The sequence below is a fragment of the Oryctolagus cuniculus genome, chromosome 18 (genome assembly GCF_051225735.1).
Source record: "Oryctolagus cuniculus isolate XC-2025 breed Fujian yellow rabbit chromosome 18, ASM5122573v1, whole genome shotgun sequence".
Taxonomy (NCBI): domain Eukaryota; kingdom Metazoa; phylum Chordata; class Mammalia; order Lagomorpha; family Leporidae; genus Oryctolagus; species Oryctolagus cuniculus.
The window spans coordinates 1,332,350-1,352,246 of record NC_142884.1 but is presented as its reverse complement, the minus strand read 5'-3'; the positions used below and the strand labels follow the sequence as shown (position 1 = coordinate 1,352,246).

The following is a 19,897-nucleotide window of genomic DNA, read 5'->3' as shown; positions in this document are numbered from 1 at the left end:
TTTTTTTTTTTTTTTTTACAGAAGATCAGTTTAGTGTACATTAAGTAAAGATTTCAGTCGTTTGCACCCCCATAGAAACACAAAGTGAAATATACTGTTTGAGTACTCGTTATAGCATTAAGCCTCAGTGTACAGCACGTTAAGGACCGAGATCCTACATGAGGAGTAAGTGCACAGTGACTCCTGTTGTTGACTTTACCAATTGACACTCCTGTTTATGGCATCAGTAATCTCCCTATGCACCAGTTATGAGTTTCCAAGGCTATGGAAGCCCCTTGAGTTCTCCGACTCTTATCTTGTTTAGACACGGTCATAGTCAAAGTGGAGGTTCTCTCCTCCCTTCAGAGAAAGGCACCTCCCTCTTTGAAGACCTGTTCTTTCCACTGGGATCTCACTCACAGAGATCTTTTTGCCAGAGTGTCTTGGCTTTCCATGCCTGAAATACTCTCATGGGCTTTTCAGCCAGATCCGAGTGCCTTTAGGGCTGATTCTGAGGCCAGAGTGCTATTTAGGACATCCGCCATTCTATGAGTCTGCTGAGTATCTCACTTCCCATGTTGGATCACTCTCCCCTTTATTTATTCTATCGGTTGGTGTTAGCAGATACTAGACTTGTTTATGTGCTCCCTTTGACTCTTAGTCCTTTCATTATGATCAATTGTGAACTGAAATTGATCACTTGGAGTAGTGAGATGGCATTGGCACATGCCACCTTGATGGGATTGAATTGGAATCCCCTGGTATGTTTCCAACTCTACCAATTGGGGCAAGTCAGCCCGAGCATGTCCCAAATTATACATCTCTTCCCTCTCTTATTCCCACTCTTATGTTTAACAGGGATCACATTTCGGTTAATTTTCAACACTTAAGAATAACTGTGTGATAATTACAGAATTAAACCAGTCATATTAAGTAGAACAGACAAAAAAAAATACTATGAGGGATAATGTATTAAGTTGTCCATTAGCAGTCAGAGCTATGCTGATCAAGTCACCATTTCTCATAGTGTCCATTTCACTTCAGGAGGTTTCCTTTTTGGTGTTGAGTCAGTTGTCATCGATCAGGGAGAACATATGGTATTTGTCCCTTTGGGACTGGCTTACTTCACTCAGCATGATGTGTTCCAGATTCCTCCATTTTGTTGCAAATGACTGGATTTCGTTGTTTCTTACTGCGGTATAGTATTCTAAAGAATACATATCCCATAATTTCTTTATCCAGTCTACCATTGATGGGCATTTAGGTTGGTTCCAGGTCTTGGCTATTGTGAATTGTGCTGCAATAAACATTAGGGTGCAGACCGCTTTTTTCTTTATCAATTTAAACTCCTTTGGGTAAATTCCAAGGAGTGGGATGGCTGGGTCGAACGGTAGGGTTATATTCAGGTTTCTGAGGAATCTCCAGACTGATTTCCATAGTGGCTTGACCAGTTTGCATTCCCACCAACAGTGGGTTAGTGTCCCTTTTTCCCCACATCCTCGCCAGCATCTGTTGTTGGTAGATTTCTGTATGTGAGCCATTCTAACCGGGGTGAGGTGAAACCTCATTGTGGTTTTGATTTGCATTTCCCTGATTGCTAGTGACCTTGAACATTTTTTCATGTGCCTGTTGGCCATTTGGATGTCCTCTTTTGAAAAATGTCTATTGAAGTCCTTGGCCCATCTCTTAAGTGGGTTGTTGGTTTTGTTTTTGTGGAGTTTCTTGATCTCTTTGTAGATTCTGGTTATGAACCCTTTATCTGTTGCATAGTTTGCAAATATTTTTTCCCATTCTGTCGGTTGTCTCTTCACTCTCCTGACTGTTTCTTTTGCAGTACAGAAACTTCTCAATTTGATGCAATCCCAATAGTTGATTTTGGCTTTGACTGCCTGTGCCTCCCGGGTCTTTTCCAGAAATTCTTTGCCTGTGCCAATATCTTGAAGGGTTTCTCCAATGTTCTCTAATAACTTAATGGTGTCAGGACGAAGATTTAGGTCTTTAATCCACGTTGAGTGGATTTTTGTGTAAGGTGTAAGGTAGGGGTCTTGCTTCATGATTCTGCACGTGGAAATCCAGTTTTCCCAGCACCATTTATTGAATAGACTGTCCTTGCTCCAGGAATTAGTTTTAGATCCTTGATCAAATATAAGTTGGCTGTAGATGTTTGGGTTGATTTCTGGTGTTTCAATTCTGTTCCATTGGTCTATCCATCTGTTTCTGTACCAGTACCATGCTGTTTTGATTACAACTGCCCTGTAGTATGTCCTGAAGTCTGGTATTGTGATGCCTCCGGCTTTGTTTTTGTTGTACAAGATTGCTTTAGCTATTCGAGGTCTCTTGTGCCTCCATATGAATTTCAGCATCATTTTTTCTAGATCTGCGAAGAATGTCTTTGGTATCTTGATTGGGATTGCATTGAATCTATAAATTGCTTTTGGGAGAATGGACATTTTGATGATGTTGATTCTTCCAATCCATGAGCATGGAAGATTTTTCCATTTTTTGGTATCCTCTTCTATTTCTTTCTTTAAGGTTTTGTAATTTTCATCGTAGAGATCTTTAACGTCCTTGGTTAAGTTTATTCCAAGGTATTTGATTGTTTTTGTAGCTATTGTGAATGGGATTGACCTTAGCAGCTCTTTCTCAGTCATGGCATTGCTTGTGTATACAAAGGCTGTTGATTTTTGTGCATTGATTTTATATCCTGCCACTTTGCCAAACTCCTCTATGAGTTCCAATAGTCTCTTAGTAGAGTTCTTTGGATCCTCTAAGTACAGAATCATATCGTCTGCAAAGAGGGATAGTTTGACTTCTTCCTTCTTGATTTGTATTCCTTTGATTTCTTTTTCTTGTCTGATGGCTCTGGCTAAAACTTCCAGAACTATGTTAAATAGCAGTGGTGAGAGTGGGCATCCCTGCCTGGTGCCAGATTTCAGTGGAAATGCTTCCAACTTTTCCCCATTCAATAGGATGCTGGCTGTGGGTTTTTTATAAATTGCTTTGATTATATTGAGGAATGTTCCTTCTATACCCAATTTGCTTAGAGTTTTCATCATGAAAGGGTGTTGAATTTTATCAAATGCTTTCTCTGCATCAATTGAGATAATCATATGGTTTTTCTTCTGCAGTCTGTTAATGTGGTGAATCACATTGATTGATTTGCGAATGTTGAACCATCCCTGCATACCAGGGATGAATCCCACTTGGTCTGGGTGGATAATTTTCCTGATGTGTTGTTGTATTCTATTGGCCAGAATTTTATTGAGGATTTTTGCGTCTATGTTCATCAGGGATATTGGTCTGTAATTCTCTTTCAGTGCTGCATCTTTCTCTGGCTTAGGGATTAAGGTGATGCTGGCTTCATAGAAAGAATTTGGGAGGATTCCCTCTTTTTCGATTGTTCTGAATAGTTTGAGAAGAAATGGGAGTAGTTCTTCTTTAAATGTCTGGTAGAATTCAGCGGTGAATCCATCTGGTCCTGGGCTTTTCTTTGTTGGGAGGGCCTTTATTACTGTTTCAATTTCTGTTTCAGTTATGGGTCTATTTAGGTTTTCGATGTCTTCATGGTTCAATTTAGGTAGGTTGCATGTGTCCAGGAATCTATCCATTTCTGATAGGTTTTCCTGTTTGCTGGCGTACAGGTCCTTGTAGTAATTTCTGATGATTCTTTTTATTTCTGTGGTGTCTGTTGTTACGTTTCCTTTTTCATCTCTGATTTTATTGATTTGGGTCTTTTCTTTTTTTAGTTAGTTGGGCCAATGGGGTGTCAATTTTGTTTATTTTTTCAAAAAACCAGCTTCTCGCTTGGCTGATTTTTTGTAATGTTTTTTTGGATTCAATCCTATTAATTTCTTCTCTGGTTTTAATTATTTCTCTTCTCCTACTAGATTTGGGTTTGGTTTGCTGCAGTTTTTCTAGGTCCTTGAGGTGCGCTGAAAGCTCATTTATTTGGTACCTTTCCAATTTCTTGGTATAGGCACCTATTGCTATAAATTTGCCTCTCAATACTGCTTTTGCTGTATCCCATAAGTTTTGATATGTTGTGTTGTTGTCTTCATTTACTTCCAGAAAGTTTTTGATTTCTCTTTTGATTTCTTGAATGACCCAGTGTTCATTCAGGAGCATGTTGTTCAGTCTCCATGTGTTTGCATACTTTCTGGGGTTTCCTGAGTTGCTAATTTCCAGCTTCATCCCGCTGTGGTCTGAGAAGCTGCATGGTATGATTCTAATTCTTTTAAATTTGCTGAGACTTGCTTTATGGCCTAGTATGTGGTCAATCCTAGAGAAGGTTCCATGCGCTGCTGAGAAGAATGTGAAGTCTGTAGATGTAGGGTTGAAAGTTCTGTATATATCTGTTAGATCCATTTGGGCTATAGTGTCATTTAAATCTGCTGTTTCCTTGTTGATCTTCTGTCCGGATGATCTGTCTATTTCTGAGAGTGGAGTATTGAAGTCCCCCAGTACTATTGTATTGGAATCTAAATCTCCCTTTAAGTCCCTTAACATATCTTTTAAATAGACCGGTGCCCTGTAATTAGGTGCATATACATTTATAATAGTTACATCTTCCTGTTGAATTGAACCCTTAATCATTATATAGTGTCCCTCTTTGTCTCTCTTAACAGTTTTTGTATTAAAGTTTATTTTGTCTGATATTAATATGGCTACACCTGCTTTTTTTTGGTTTCTGTTGGCATGGAATATCTTTTTCCAACCTTTCACTTTCAGTCTGCATGCCTCTTTGTTAGAGAGATGTGTTTCTTGTAGGCAACAAATAGTTGGGTTGTGTTCTGTGAGCCAGTCAGCTAAACGGTGTCTTTTAACTGAAGAATTCAGACCATTAATGTTCAATGTGACTATTGATATGTAGTGACTTTGCCCTGCCATTTTCCCGGAAATATTTTCTAGTATATGCTTTGAGCTTCCCATGCTCTTTTACTGGTAGGTGTTCTTCCTTTCCCTTCTTTCATATTGATGGCCGTGTTTCTGTGTTTCTGAGTGTAGCACATCTTTAAGTATCTTTTGCAGGGCCGGACGAGTGGCCACAAAGTCTTTCAATTTCTGTTTGCTATGAAAGGTCTTTATTTTACCTTCATTCACAAATGAGAGCTTGGCAGGATATAATATTCTGGGCTGGCAATTTTTCTCTCTTAGCACCTGTGCTATGTCTCGCCATTCCCTCCTAGCTTGTAGGGTTTCTGATGAGAAGTCAGCTGTGAGTCTGATTGGAGATCCTCTGAGAGTAATCTGACGTTTCTCTCTTGCACATTTTAGGATCTTTTCTTTATGTTTCACCGTGGTAAGTTTAATTACCACGTGTCGTGGTGAGGATCTCTTTTGGTCATGTTTATTGGGGGTTCTATGAGCTTCCTGTACTAGGATATCTCTGTCCTTCTCCAAACCTGGAAAGTTCTCTGCTAGTATCTCACTAAAAAGGCCTTCCAATCCTTTCTCTCTCTCCATGCCTTCAGGAACTCCTAGAACTCGAATGTTGGTTTTTTTGATAGTATCCTGTAGATTCCCAACAATATTTTTTAGGTTTCTAATTTCCTCTTCTTTTCTTTGGTTTGACTGTATGTTTTCCTGTGCTCTATCTTCTAAGTCCGATATTCTCTCTTCTGCTTCACCCATTCTGTTTTTAAGGCTTTCTAATGTGTTTGTCATTTGATCTATTGAGCTCTTCATTTCATTTTGATTTCTCTTCACTATAACACTTTCCTGTTCTACTAGTTTCTGAGTTTCATTTTGACTCTTCCTTAAAATTTCGTTTTCACGAGAGAGATTTTCAATCTTGTCCATTAAGGATTTCTGTAGTTCAAGGATTTGCTTTTGAAAACTTCTAAATGTTCTTATCATAAATTTTTTGAAATCCGTATCTTGCATTTCTTCTATCTCATCATCTTCATACTCTTGGCTTGGGGTGTTTTGCTTATTTGGAGGCATCATAGTGTCATCGTTGATCTTGCTCCCTCTATTTCTGTGTTTGTTACTCGGCATAGTTAATTCTTCTTGCGTCACTGTGCGTTTTTTTTTCTTTTTTTTTTTTTTATTTATACTGTGTCCATGTTAAGTGGACTGCCTGCTGTTGGAGGAGCCTTGGAGGCTTGAGATGGGTGCGGCCTGAGAGCTCTGCCTGGTTCTTCCAGGTTAAGGGTGTGCAAAGGTGACACCCTCAGGTTATGCGTGGTAAATCTCTCTCTTTTTATTTATTTATTTATTTTATTTATTCAGGGGGTAAGTAACACCGCAGGGCATGGCTGTGCAGAATTGATGGTATTTAGCTTCCAGTCTTTGGCTCCTCTGGACTCCCACTGGGTTGCCTAGGCTACTGAATTGTAGTGACTCAGTTCCTTAGCTCTCCCCCATTGATATGTAAATCCAGAGCGCAGGCCTGCTCTTTGTCTCTTGGGAATTCTAGCCTTGCAGCCTTGTAACCTTTGCAAGGTTAGGGGGAAGAGAAACCCCGAAGCTTTTTTTTTTCCTTCTTTCCGGTAGTGAGTTTGCTGCACTTTCCGGCCCCCCTCTAGATTCTGACCCCCGTTTCCCCACCAATGTCTCGGGTTATTGAGCTCACCTCCCCTTCCAGCGCCGATGTGTGGAGCGTCCCAAGTCTCCCCACTGTTGTCTGTGTGGCATGCACTCCCCTTGGAGCACTGGGGCTTCTGCGGCTCCGTCCCGCGACTTGGCTTCCGCGCAGTGGGCGACCTTGTTCTCCCAGTAGGTCCTCGGATTCACGATTCCCGTGCAATTTTTTCCTGGTTCTTTTTTCTGCGGCTACCGTAACTCCCCTTTTATTAAACTAAATTTTCCCAGACTATCGGTGCGCGCCGTCACTATTCCGCCATCTTGGCTCCACCCCCTTTGCATAGGTTCTTTAAAATTTACTGATGGAACACTGAAAGCAAATCAGGGACAATCTTCTGGATGTAAAGGTATAGTATAAAAATAATCTTTTAAATCTATTATTGTAATATAAGAGTCCTTTGGAATTGCAATAGGCAATGGTAAACTTGGTTGTAAAGCCCCCATAATTTCCACAGTAGCATTAACAGGCCTAAGGCCTTGAAGCAATTGCTATCTCCCAGATTTTTTTCTGATAACAAAAATAGGACTATTCCAAAGAGAATTAGAAGGAACTATATGTCCTGTTGTTAATTGTTCTTCCACCAATATCTGTGCAGCATTTATCTTTTCCTGCAGTAAAGGCCACTGATCCACCCACACGGGATTATCTGATTTTTATTTTATTTTATTTTTTGCATGAGGCACAGGCTGACCAGTAGCCATCAAGGGAAACCCAAGCCTCTCTGGTCATGATTGACAGTTAAAGTAACTGGAGATGTGATGCTTTGTTGTTGTTTGTCTAAACCCTTACCTGGCAAATGACCTTGTTGAAGTATGTTAATGGTAACAATCTTACTTGGACTATGTATGAAAGCCCCCATTTGAGTTAGAATATCACGTCTCCATAGATTAACAAGTAATGCAGCCAAAATATAGGGGCGACAGGCTCCAGCATTACCTGATTCATCCTCCCATTGCAGCAATTTGGAACTTTGTGTTAATCTTTGACTCCAACCAATACCTTGCAATTGAGTTATGGTAATTTTCTTTTTTTCCAATTTGTGGGCCAGCTTGCTGCTGAAATAACAGAGGCACCAGCTCCAGTATCTAAAAGGCCACTGAATAACTTTTTATTTAATTTTAAGAAAATTTTGGGTTGGTCCTTAGTTATGGGTTGTATTCAATAAGCATTAGAAGATCCAAAACCGTTATTTTCGCCTTTATTTAAAAAAGACCTACCAATTGAAGAGAAGGGGAACAGAATCAAGTGAGCAATGCATTGTCCTGGAGGTGAAGTTACATTATTGGCTTGAGTCATAATTTTTATCTCACCAGTAAAGTCAGTGTTTATAACTCCAGGAAAAACCTGTAACCCTTTCATAGTTATACTACTTCTGCCCAGTAGGAGACCAAAAATCCCAGTTGGCAAAGGACCAAAAATCCCAGTAGGGAGGCCTTGTGGGCCCATCTCAGGGGTCAATACTGTATAGGAGGTGGCACTGAGGTCCAGTCCTGCACTACCCTCTGTGACTCCATGGAGGAAATTGACGGATTTAGGGTGTTCTGTTGAGGAACAAATGTCATGGCCCCCAAAATTTGTTGGGATGGGGCCTGGGGCCAGCCCCGCTTTTAGTTTTCTGAACTGTATTTATTTAAGGAATTATCGTTTTTATCAGTTTTGGAGTGACATTTATTGGTCCAATGCCTTTCCCTTTAGCACCAGGGGCAAATCCCAGGAGGAGGGGCTTTTTTGATGTTTGACTTTTGGACAATATTTGTACATGTCCCTGTTGCCCACATTGATAGCACCCTCATTATCAGGCATAGTCCTCCTTGTTGATTTTTGTAATGACATACCAAGCAGAGTGGCAGGTCCTGAATGTTCTGCTTTTTAAATTAATTTATTTTGTTAATTTTTTATTAAAGGGACTGTTACAGAACACCTCAGCCACAATAGCCAATCGATTCATATCTGCGTTGTACTTATGTTTTGTAGAATTTACAGTACTATGGGCATTACTAAGCAATTTTTACACAGCACCAGAAAATGATCCATACTGAGAATTAAACATCATTAGTAGTCATCACCCGCATGTTCAACGTCCAGCATGACTGCGTGTTCCCCCGGGATGGAACAGCAGCAGCAGAGGCTTGCTCCGGCTCTCCCTTAAAGCCCCCAAGGACAAGGGTGGCTCATTGCCAAGATCTTAGGCAAGCAGTGCGTCCCATCCCGGATCTTGGCCAGAGAGCCGAGACACGAAGCATGCCCACCTGTTTATCAGAAAACATTCCTTTATCCCCTCCCCGGGGGCTGGCCAGGCTCCCAGGGAGCAGGAGAAGGTTATCTGGCAGACAAGTTACTTGTTTATCAGAGCCAAAGACACAAGCCTCTCCATCCCAAAAATCTGTCCTTACATTTGGCCCTAGAGTTGCACCAAGGTATAGGCATAATTAATACATCATACAAATATAATACAAATTTTCTATACAAATATACATCCAGCAATAAAACACAATAATATTCAATATGTTTTAAGGATAAATTGAAACATATCTGAGGGAACTAGCCTCTTATTATCTGTAATTATTACATTGCTGTAGGTGTGTGGAATCTTAACTACTTGCGGCATATTTTGACTTACATTTTTTTTTGTAAAGCAAACCAAGCATAATCTGCTCAAGCATTCCTATCAATAATAGGGGTAGAGTTAGTACATAAAACAAAAACAAAATGGGTAGTCCGGACACTTTGTCACCACAATTTCTCATTGCACATAGTAATATTAACTTTATAACAGAGAACATTTACTTCAAATGAAATATTTAAATGCAAGGTGAGGGCTGTCCAGTGTACACTGATCTATATTTTTTACTCCCAGTGTTTCTTATTCACAACACCCTCTTCAGCAAACCAAGGACTAATTGTTTCAACAGCACTGATAAGCTGCTCTACGGTTTGTTTCTTTAACCCTATTCTCTATATCTGCAACAAAGTTTTCACAGCCTTTGTCACAGCTTGCTTTGTTTCTTTAAATGCACATTTAAGTTTTTTCTGAGGAAATCCCAATGTTGCTTATTCACGACTCCTTTTGCGAACCAAGGACTGATTATTTTTATAGCATTAATGAACTGTTCTATGGCTCGCCTTGTTTAACCCTATTCCCTGTATCTGTAATGGAGTCTTTATAGCTTTTTTTTTTTTTTTTCCCTAGGGGCCAATTTAGGGAGAGTCAATGGATGATACCGCGGCGGCGGTTCATCCTCTAAGGAGAAATTTGCTAGCCTAGTCAAACTGGGATATAAATGAGATGGTCCCCTCGAGTGCAGGGGTGCACTCGATGGGGGATGGTCCTTCACTGAATTTTTCTCTGTCTCATCCGGTGGCTGGTCCCTACAGGGACCTTTGTCTGTCTGTTTCCTGTCCCACTGACTACCACAGTCACTAGACTGACCATCATGCCGAGACTCCTCCTGAACCTTCTCTAGGAGCTCGCATCCTTCATCAAGTAAAAGCCCTATGCTCTCAGTGGGGTCCTGAAGTGTCTGGTCAGTGAGTTGCCATAATCTAAGTATTTCTGCCGGCTCTCCAGCTGCTCTCAACTGTCCCCCTACTCTCCACCACTGTTGCTCATCTAATTGGCCACCTTCCACAAACCGTGGTGACGTCTTGGCAACAGCCCTAGTTAATGCACATACTGTGGCCGCCTTAACGGGCGTCCCCGCAGCTTTTAACAAGCAGCTCAACAGCATGCTCAACCTAGCGGTGGACGGAGAATAGTCCATTTGGAGGTAAAAAGGAAGTTTCTGAGTATTGTCCATTTCGAGGTAAAAAGGAAGTTTCCGCCTATTTCCTGGCGTTTCTTAACACTTTCTACTCCCGCCTTTTAAGGGATTCCTTTACCCTTTTTTCTGGCGCTTAATTTCCCCGTCTTTCCTCGACGGAACCGCGGTTTCTATTCTTTCCCCAGCTGGATTTCCGTGCACTCGCACGCTTACCTTTTGTTCCTTACCTATTCCTGCATGGAGAAAGTGGTCCGGATCCGAGTCACGGCACCACTTGCCACTCCCTTGTCCGCAAAGGAACGACACTGTTCGCAGCTTATCGGTCTTCAGCAGACTTTTAATGGGAAAATAACAGGGACAGAGAAAGAATGAAAGGAGGAGAGTGGACAGGAAAGCCCCCTCCTTCCTCAGCACACAGCTTATATACAAAATCCGGCCAATTGCAAGTGGGCTCAAGTCCATGCACGGAACACTCCAATCCGCTGTCTGTTCACGCAGTGTGCACGCGTCCTCGGGCCAATCAGATGAGGTGTCACGCAGCAGGCAGGCTCACCGCGCGGTCCTCGGCACCATCTTGTTGTTTACAACATTCTCAACTCCTCTGGAAAGTCCCGACTGTGGGAAAGCATTGCCCTAACCGAAACTAGCAACATTCGCCTTGTGATAAAGACACAGCAACAGCTATCAGACCGACCTTGACGTGGGGGCTCCATGGCTGCGCATCCCATGGAGCCCCACACAGGGCCCAAGCACTTGGGCCATCCTCCACTGCACTCCCGGGCCATAGCAGAGAGCTGGCCTGGAAGAGGGGCAACTGGGGCAGAATCTGGCGCCCCAACCGGGACTAGAACCTGGTGTGCCATGGCCGCTAGGTGGAGGATTAGCCTATTGAGCCACGGTGCTGGCAATGATTGGATTTGTGATGGTTAACTTTATGTGTCAACTGGTAAAATCGCTGCCTTCCATGCCAACATCCCATATAGGCACCTGTATGAGTCCCAGCTGCTCCACTTTTAATCCCGCTCCCTGCTGATGGCCTAGAAAAAGCAGCAGAAGATGGCCCCAGCATTTGGGCCCCTGAAACCCACATGGGAAACCCAGATGAAGCTCCTGGATCCTAGCGTCAGCCTGGCCTAGCCCTGGTCGTTGCTGTCATTTGGGGAGTGAACTAGCAGATGGAAGATTGATCCCTCTTTCTTTCTCTCCGTAACTCTTTCAAATAAATAAATCTTAAAAAAAATAAAAATAAAAAATAAAAATTAAGTCAAATATTTTGGGTGTCTTTGAGGGTGTTTCTGGATGAGATTAACATTTGAATCAGTAGATAGTATAAAGCAGAATGCCCTCACTAATATTCAGTCAGTTGAAGACTAGAATAGAACAGAAAAGGCTGTTCCTCCCTTGAGAGACAGGACAACTTTGAACTAGCACCTTGATTTCTACCTTCCTATGAACTCAAATTGAAACAATAGCTCTTTCTGGTTCTTAAGCCTACTGGCCTTTAGAATGGACTTTTTCCATTGGCCCACATGCCATCAGCTGTTCTTGAGACATGTTACCTTCCATAGTTGCATTAACCAATTCCTCATAAGAAATAAATAAGCATTTACACACACATGTATAAACACAAACACACTATTGATTTATTTCTTTGGGAATCCCTGCCTAATAAGTACACTGGCTTTTTTTTTTTTTATTTTGACAGGCAGAGTTCAGAGTTAGAGAGAAAGAGAGACAGAGAGAAAGGTCTTCCTTCATTGGTTCACCCCCCAAAATGGCCGCTACGGGCTGCACTGCGCTGATCCGAAGCCAGGAGCCAGGTGCTTCCTCCTGGCCTCCCATGCAGGGCTCAAGCACTTGGGCCATCCTTCACTGCCTTCCTGGGCTATAGCAGAGAGCTGGACTGGAAGAGGAGCAACCAGGACTAGAATCTGGGGTGCTCGCGCCGCAGGCAGAGGAGTAACCTAGTGAGCCGTGGTGGCAGTCAATACACTGGCTTTTTTTTTTTTTTTTTTTTGAACAGGCAGAGTGGACAGTGAGAGAGAGACAGAGAGAAAGGTCTTCCTCCCATTGGTTCACCCTCCAATGGCCGCTGCGCTGATCTGAAGGCAGGAGCCAGGCGCTTCTCCTGGTCTTTCATGGGGTGCAGGGCCCAAACACTTGGGCCATCCTCCACTGCACTCCCGGGCCACAGCAGAGAGCTGGCCTGGAAGAGGGGCAACCGGGACAGAATCCGGTGCCTGGACCGGGACTAGAACGCGGTGTGCCAGCGCCGCAAGGCGGAGGATTAGCCTATTGAGCCACGGCACCAGCCCAATACACTGGCTTTTATACATGCCTTTATCATTATCTTTTCTCCCCAAAGTAAAACAGATTCTGAAACTATTAAATATTTTGAATGATCTGTGTGCATTTCTTAATGTTATTTCCTAATGAGACAGGAAAATAGGAGCTTTAAAGTGTACAAACCCAGAAAATACCTGTTTGAACAATGAATTAAGATTAATAGCACTAGTAATAAGATGTCAACCTCATGCCTCCTTAAAGTGATACACTTGGAAGGTGACATTACTTCTGGACTATTCTTTCCAAATATGAATAACCACAAACAATTCATGAGCAAATGTATATCCCAGTTGCAGGGATGTTCTACAAGTTACCTGAACAGTACTTTTCAAAAGCTTTAAAGACAATTTAAGGTTCCTAAAAGTCAGTGAAAAACAGAAACTGTCACAGATTTGAGAGACTACAGAGACATGAACACTAAATCCTACAACATTATTGGATTTTGAAACAGACAGAAAGAGAACATCAGTGAAAACCTGGGACAATAGATTATGAGTGCCAAATAGAAAGACCAGAAATAGACCCATGCACATATATTCATGGACTTTTTGTAAAAGCCAAGTAATTTCTATGAAAACATGCTAAAATAATCCACATATGGAAAAAGGTTTTTTCTATAACAAAGTAGAAGAATTTTAGACTTAATGCAATAGTTAAAACTTTAAGACATCCCAAGAAAAAAAATAGTAGAAATCTTTTTCTGTAATTTTGGCTAGGTAATTATTTTCTAAAACCTTCACTATAACATAAAATATAGCTATGCAAGATAGCATCAAAAATTTAAAGTTTGATTGTGGGCACTATGACATAGTGGGTTAAGCCACTGCCTGGGATACCCACATCCATATTGGAATACCAGCTCTGGTCCCAGCTACTCTGCTTCCAATCTGGCTCATGAGAAACACCAGATGATGGCTCAAATTTCTGCCCCCATTTGGGAGACGTGACTCAGCTCCAGCTGTTGCAGCTATTTGGGGAGTGAACCACTGGATGGAAGACAGATTTCTCTCTCTCTCTCTCTCTCTCTCTCTCGTGGGGAGCAACTCGGACTATACTGTTACTGGAATTAAGACTTATTCTATACATCTGCTCTCCCACAATATGGTGCTGGGAGAGGAGCAAACAGCTTCTACCCAGCTGCCTCTCACCAACTTGACAAGCTGCAGGAGCTGCTCCTGATTGGAGGAGAGCAGCGTGCTCAGCGTGTGGGTAGCAGAGCACGGATTAGTGGAGAGGACTATATAGGAGGAGAGAGACGGCATGGTGGTGTGGGTTGGTTGGAGAGTGCATTGGAGAGTTCGCGGGGAAGTTCGTTGCTTTGTTCTTTCTCATTTCTTTCTACTCATTCTTGCTTTGGGAGTTCGCTGTTTACTTATTCTTACTTTACTATAGAAAGGACTTGTAAAAAAGGGGAACAACAAGCGTCCGGTCCAGTGCGGCTCCTCCGCGTGCAGAGGAGCAGCAAATGGTGCCGTGACTCGGATAGGAAACCTAGGCAGGGTTTAGTGTCGTTCCTCCACGAAGAGGTGGAGCGACATAATGGTGCAGTGACTCGGATCGGAAACCTAGGAGGGAAGAAGTGGGAAGAAGTGGGAAAATACTGGAGAGAGAGACAACATGCACGGGGAACATCTATCTGAAGGAACACCTGTGCAGCCCCCGAGAGAGCCGGCCGGCGGTGTGCCGCTCCCCCGCGGAAGTGGGGAAAGTGGCAGGGGGAACCGCCCTTCCACGGAGGTGGAAGGGTCAGTAGCCAACCCGGGAAGAACCAGCAGCAAACCTGGGAAGGGCCGAGCAGACAGAAGAACAGCGCAGGGTCCTGTGTTGTTCCTCCACGAAGAGGGGGAGCGACATAATGGTGCCGTGACTCGGATAGGAAACCTAGGCAGGGTTTAGTGTCGTTCCTCCACGAAGAGGGGGAGCGACACTCTCTCTCTCTCTCTCTCATTCTTCCTTTCAAATAAAGAAATAAGTGTTTTTTTTTTGTTTTTGTTTTTTTTTTTTTTTTGGACAGGCAGAGTGGATAGTGAGAGAGACAGAGAGAAAGGTTTTCCTTTTGCCGTTGGTTCACCCTCCAATGGCCGCCACGGCTGGCGCACTGCGGCCGGTGCACTGCGCTGATCCGAAGGCAGGAGCCAGGTGCAGGGCCCAAACACTTGGGCCATCCTCCACTGCACTCCCGGGCCACAGCAGAGAGCTGGCCTGGAAGAGGGGCAACTGAGACAGAATCTGGCGCCCGGACCAGGACTAGAACCCGGTGTGCCGGCACCGCTAGGTGGAGGATTAGCCTAATGAGCCACGGTGCCAGCCGAAATAAGTGTTTTTTTTAAAATTTAGTAGCTTGCTTTTCCAAAGAAATTCTTTTTTTTTTTTTTTTTTTTTTTTTTTTTTTTTGGTGGGATGCCGGCACTGCAGGCTGTGGTTTTACCCACTATGCCACAGCGCCGGCCCCCCAAAGAAATTCTTAATCAGAAACTAACCCAAGCCTGCAAAAAAAAGAGTTTCCCTATCTGATAGTCTAGTTTATCCAGACTATATAAAGAACATATACACACATTAGGTAATTTAAAAGTTGCAAAAGATTTGAAATGGTACTTCACAATAGAACATATTCATATATATTATTTTCCTTTTTTTAAAAAAACAGTGGTTAGATGCCACGAAGTAAGTGGCAATGCATTAATCATATGTGTGTTGTTAGGAATGAGGGCCTCGTCCATCCTCGTCAAGAGGATTGTTAACCTTCTCTTTCATACAACACATAAAATATATTCTTACATATTCAAATGGCACTAAGTACATCAATATATGCTCCACATACTTATTTTATTTAACACATGGCTTCAGATACTCTTTAAAAATTTATTTATTCAAAAGGCAGAGTTACAGAGAGAGGGGGAGAGAGACAAAGAGAGAGCTCTTCCTTCTACTGGTTCACTCCACAAATGGCCACAATGGTCAGAGCTGGGGTTGGTCCAAAGCCAAGAGCCAGGAGCTTCTTCCTGGTCTCCCACATGGGTGCAGGGGTCCAAGCTCTTGGGCTGTCCTTTGCTATTTTCCCAGTCACATTAGCAGGGAGCTGGATGGGAAGTGGGGCAGCCAGGACTTGAACAGGTGCCCATATAAGATGCTGGCATTGCAGGCTATGCCACAATTATTAACCTGCTATGCCACAAAGCCAGCCTCCACATAATTATTCACTAGAAATAATACATATTTGGGTGACAGGGGGCAAAAAGAGTTTTTTATTTTTTAAAGATTTATTTGAAAGGCACAGTTAGAGAGAGAGAGAGAGAGAGAGAGAGAGAGAGAAACTTCAATCCACTGATTCACTCTCCAAAGGCCACAATGGATCTGAAGCCAGGAATCGAGAGCCTCTTCCTACTCTCCCATGTGGGTGTAGGGGCCAATCTCCACTGCTTTCCCAGGCACATTAGCAGGGAGCTGGATCAGAAGTACTTGAACTGGCGGCCATTTGAGATGCTGGCTTTACCCACTATGCCATAGTGCTGCCCTGACAATGTCTTTATGTAGGTACACTGGTTATAATAAATGTACCACTTTGGTGGCAGATGTTGATAGCAGGGAAATTGTGTGTGGCTGGAGGGAGGGGTATTTGTAAAATTGTATCTTCTGCTCAATTTTGCTGTGAATCTAAAACTAAAACGTAAATAATAATTGACCAGCATTCTTCAAAACATTCAAAGATAGAACATCAAATAAAGGGAAGGTAGGTAAAGGAGATGGAGGGGAGGGAAGTACGAAGATATAATCCATTTAAAGTACACCCTCCATTTTCTTTTTTTGCATCTTTTCTTAAAGTTTAAAATTGCATCAAGATGAGGTTGCAGTGCAACCCATACATTTCAGTACTTTAGCTGAAACACCACAAAAAATTTCCTACAGAGGTTTTAAAATATTTGAGTATAATTTCATTTCATCCTGAAGAAAAAATGCTAGGAAAAGGAAGAATTGCCCAAAAGTAAATATTATCTACAAAAACCTATATGAGATCATATCCAGTAACCTAATACTATAATATTTGTCTTGTAAGAAGGGCAAAAGGCAGATTTGCATTCTTTTCACTATTTATCACTATCATTATCATGTAATTATAGATATAAGATGTATCACGAGATGGGGATATTTCTTTTTTCTTTTTTCTTGACAGGCAGAGTGGAGAGTGAGAGAGAGAGAGAGACAGAGAGAAAGGTCTTCCTTTGCCATTGGTTCACCCTCCAATGGCCGCCGTGGCCGGCGTGCTGCAGCCAGCGCACTGCGCTAATCCGATGGCAGGAGCCAGGTACTTATCCTGGTCTCCCATGGGGTGCAGGGCCCAAGCACTTGGGCCATCCTCCACTGCCTTCCCGGGCCACAGCAGAGAGCTGCCCTGGAAGAGGGGCAACCAGGACAGAATCTGGCACCCCGACCGGGAATAGAACCCGGTGTGCTGGCACCACAAGGCAGAGGATTAGCCTAGTGAGCCATGGCACCGGCCGAGATGGGGATATTTCAGAAAGTTCACAGAAATGTAATATATGTTTATTCTGGTGAAAAATAAGAAATACACACATCATTTTTTTCCTAATATGTATCCATGAACTTTTCGAATAACCCTTGTAATGCTAGGAAAAATATGAATATTGAAAGTTTTAAGAGGAAAAATCAATCATACCTTCCATCTCAGATCTTTAAAATGTTTGCCTAAGTGTCATTTTCCCTATGACTCTTCTGTATATCCTACTTAATGTTGCTAACTTTCCTTGTCTCATGAACTTGTAGTCAATGATGTTTAACTTTTCTGGTACACCAAATAATTTAATAAGGTGGTTTTAATATATTTTTCTCTTCCCCCAACTAGGAGTTAGGTTCCATGTTTTATACATCAGTGGTGTAATGTAGCTACCAAAGTGCCCCACCGACATAAGGACCTCCATGAAATGTTTTGGAGCATACTTAATGAGAGTGACAGCACAGATTTCTGTTCATTTGAGACACCCAAATGTTGTTGCTTACTGATCTCCCTTCAATTTCAATGCCCTCTGTGAACCCAGGGATAGAAAGGAATCCTATTTTAAGATGAATTTTAAAAGATTAATAATCCTGGATAAGAGTGTGCTCAGTCATTATCCTCACTAGTTAGATCACAATGTTTTTCTTACTGGCTCAGTATTCCTCCAAAATTTATTTTTCATTGTGTCTCAGATGAGTTCTTCCCCTGCTGCTTCTGCAATTGATAGAAAATTTATAATTCATTATTAATTGATTTCAGTAATTTGCTTGATGTATAAGTGTTTTTCTCAACTCCCTAGGCAGATAGTGTCACTTTACTTACAGGTGAAATGATAATCACTTTCCCAAAAGGACATGAGCTCATAGAATCACAAACTTATATCTCAGACTCACATGCCCACATTCCACATCTACACCTACCACCCACTGTCCCCACCACAAGTGCCACTTGGTAAGTGTCCATTTATTTTCTGATATGTGTCAGATTTACAGAGAATTATATAACTAGCTGTATGTAATATGTTATGAATAGGTTTTCTGAAACTCACTACAAACATATTTCTGCATATAATGAGGAATGATTCTTTCTGAGAACAGCAGATACATACTAAACTCTTTCTGTGCTCTATGGCTGTCTCACTGCTCTACTCTCTCTTCACAGTTACGGCTTCTGGCATAACTTGCTATACCACAATGCCAGCTCCCGATTTTTTTTTTTTTGACAGGCAGAGTTAGACAGTGAGAGAGAGAGAGACAGAGATAAAGGTCTTCCTTCCATTGGTTCACCCCCCAAATGGTCGCTACTGCCAGAACTGCGCTGATCCGAAGCCAGGAGCCAGGTGCCAGGTGCTTCCTCCTGGTCTCCCATGCGGGTGCAGGGCCCAAGCACTTGGGCCATCCTCCATTGCCTTCCCGGGCCACAGCAGAGAGCTGGACTGGAAGAGAAGCAACCAGGACAGAACCAGCGCCCCAACCGGGACTAGAACCCAGGGTGCCGGCGCCGCAGGCAAAGGATTAGCCAAGTCAGCCATGGCACCACCCGATCATATTGTTTTTACAAGGTGTTTTACTCAATGTTAAATTACATGAGCTTTCTGGAAAACAAGATTGGAAAAGATATACAAATTATATATATTTGGCTCTCTAAATTGTTTTTAAAAAACTATTAATTTGGGGCCGGCACTATGGCATAGCTGGTAAAGCTGCTGCCTGCAGTGCCGGAATCCAATGTGGGCACTGGTCCAAGTCCCAGCTGCTCCACTTCCGATCTAGCTCTCTGCTACGGCCTGGAAAAGCAGTGGAAGATGACCCAAGTCCTTGGGCCCCTGCACCCATGTGGGAAACCCGGAAGAAGTCCTGGCTCTTGGCTTCAGGTTGGCCAGCTCTGGCCATTGCAGCCATCTGGGGAGTGAACCAGTGGGTGGAAGACCTCTCTCTCTCTCTCTCTCTCTCTCCCTCTCCCTCTCCCTCTCCCTCTCCCTCTCCCTCTCCCTCTCCCTCTCTCCCTCTGCCTCTCTGTAACTCTGCCTTTCAAATAATAAAATAAATAAATCTTTTAAAAGAAACTATTAAGTTGCAGGTGCTTTGTATTTTGTTTCACAGTCTGGTCATTCAGATGCAGCCACAAGACAGCACACAGGTGGTGTCACAAGTTCATTATACCCAGTGGTCCTAGAGAGACAAAATGGCAATATCCCATAAGGAGATCACTGGGAAGGGAGCCAAAGTACCCAAAAGGGGGCTAAATCAAGCAGGTAGGGAGGAGCTGGGGGAGGCAAAAGACAAACACACAGAAAGGGAGAGAGAGAGAGGTGGAAAGAGAAAGAAAAAGAGAGTGGGGGGGGGAAGAATTTTTAATTAAAAGTTTTATAAATACAAATAAACAAAAATATTTTGAGATCATATTTTGAGGCCTCAGATTTGATACATACTTAGTAATACTTCACTCAGGCAAAATCATGAAAAATACCCTGCAGTATTTTTTTTTTTTTTTTTGAGAGGTAGAGTTACAGACAGAGAGAGGGAGAGACAGAGAGAAAGTTCTGTCCGTTGGTTCACTCCCCAATGGCCGCAACAGCCGGAGCTGCGATGATCCGAAGCCAGGATTTGGGCCATCTTCTACTGCATTTCCAGGCCATAGCAGAGAGGTGGATAGGAAGTGCAGCGGCCGGGACTCAAACCAGCACCCATATGGGATGCCGGCACAGCAGGT

General features: G+C 42.7%; 1 non-coding gene across 1 annotated transcript; it reads right to left on the bottom strand.

Moving 5' to 3' along the window:
- Positions 1 to 15,310: 15,310 nt before the first annotated feature.
- Positions 15,311 to 15,433, bottom strand: LOC127488026 (U6atac minor spliceosomal RNA). The gene has a single exon (XR_007917977.2). It is a non-coding gene; the product is annotated as a U6atac minor spliceosomal RNA (small nuclear RNA).
- Between the last annotated feature and the right edge of the window lie 4,464 nt (positions 15,434 to 19,897).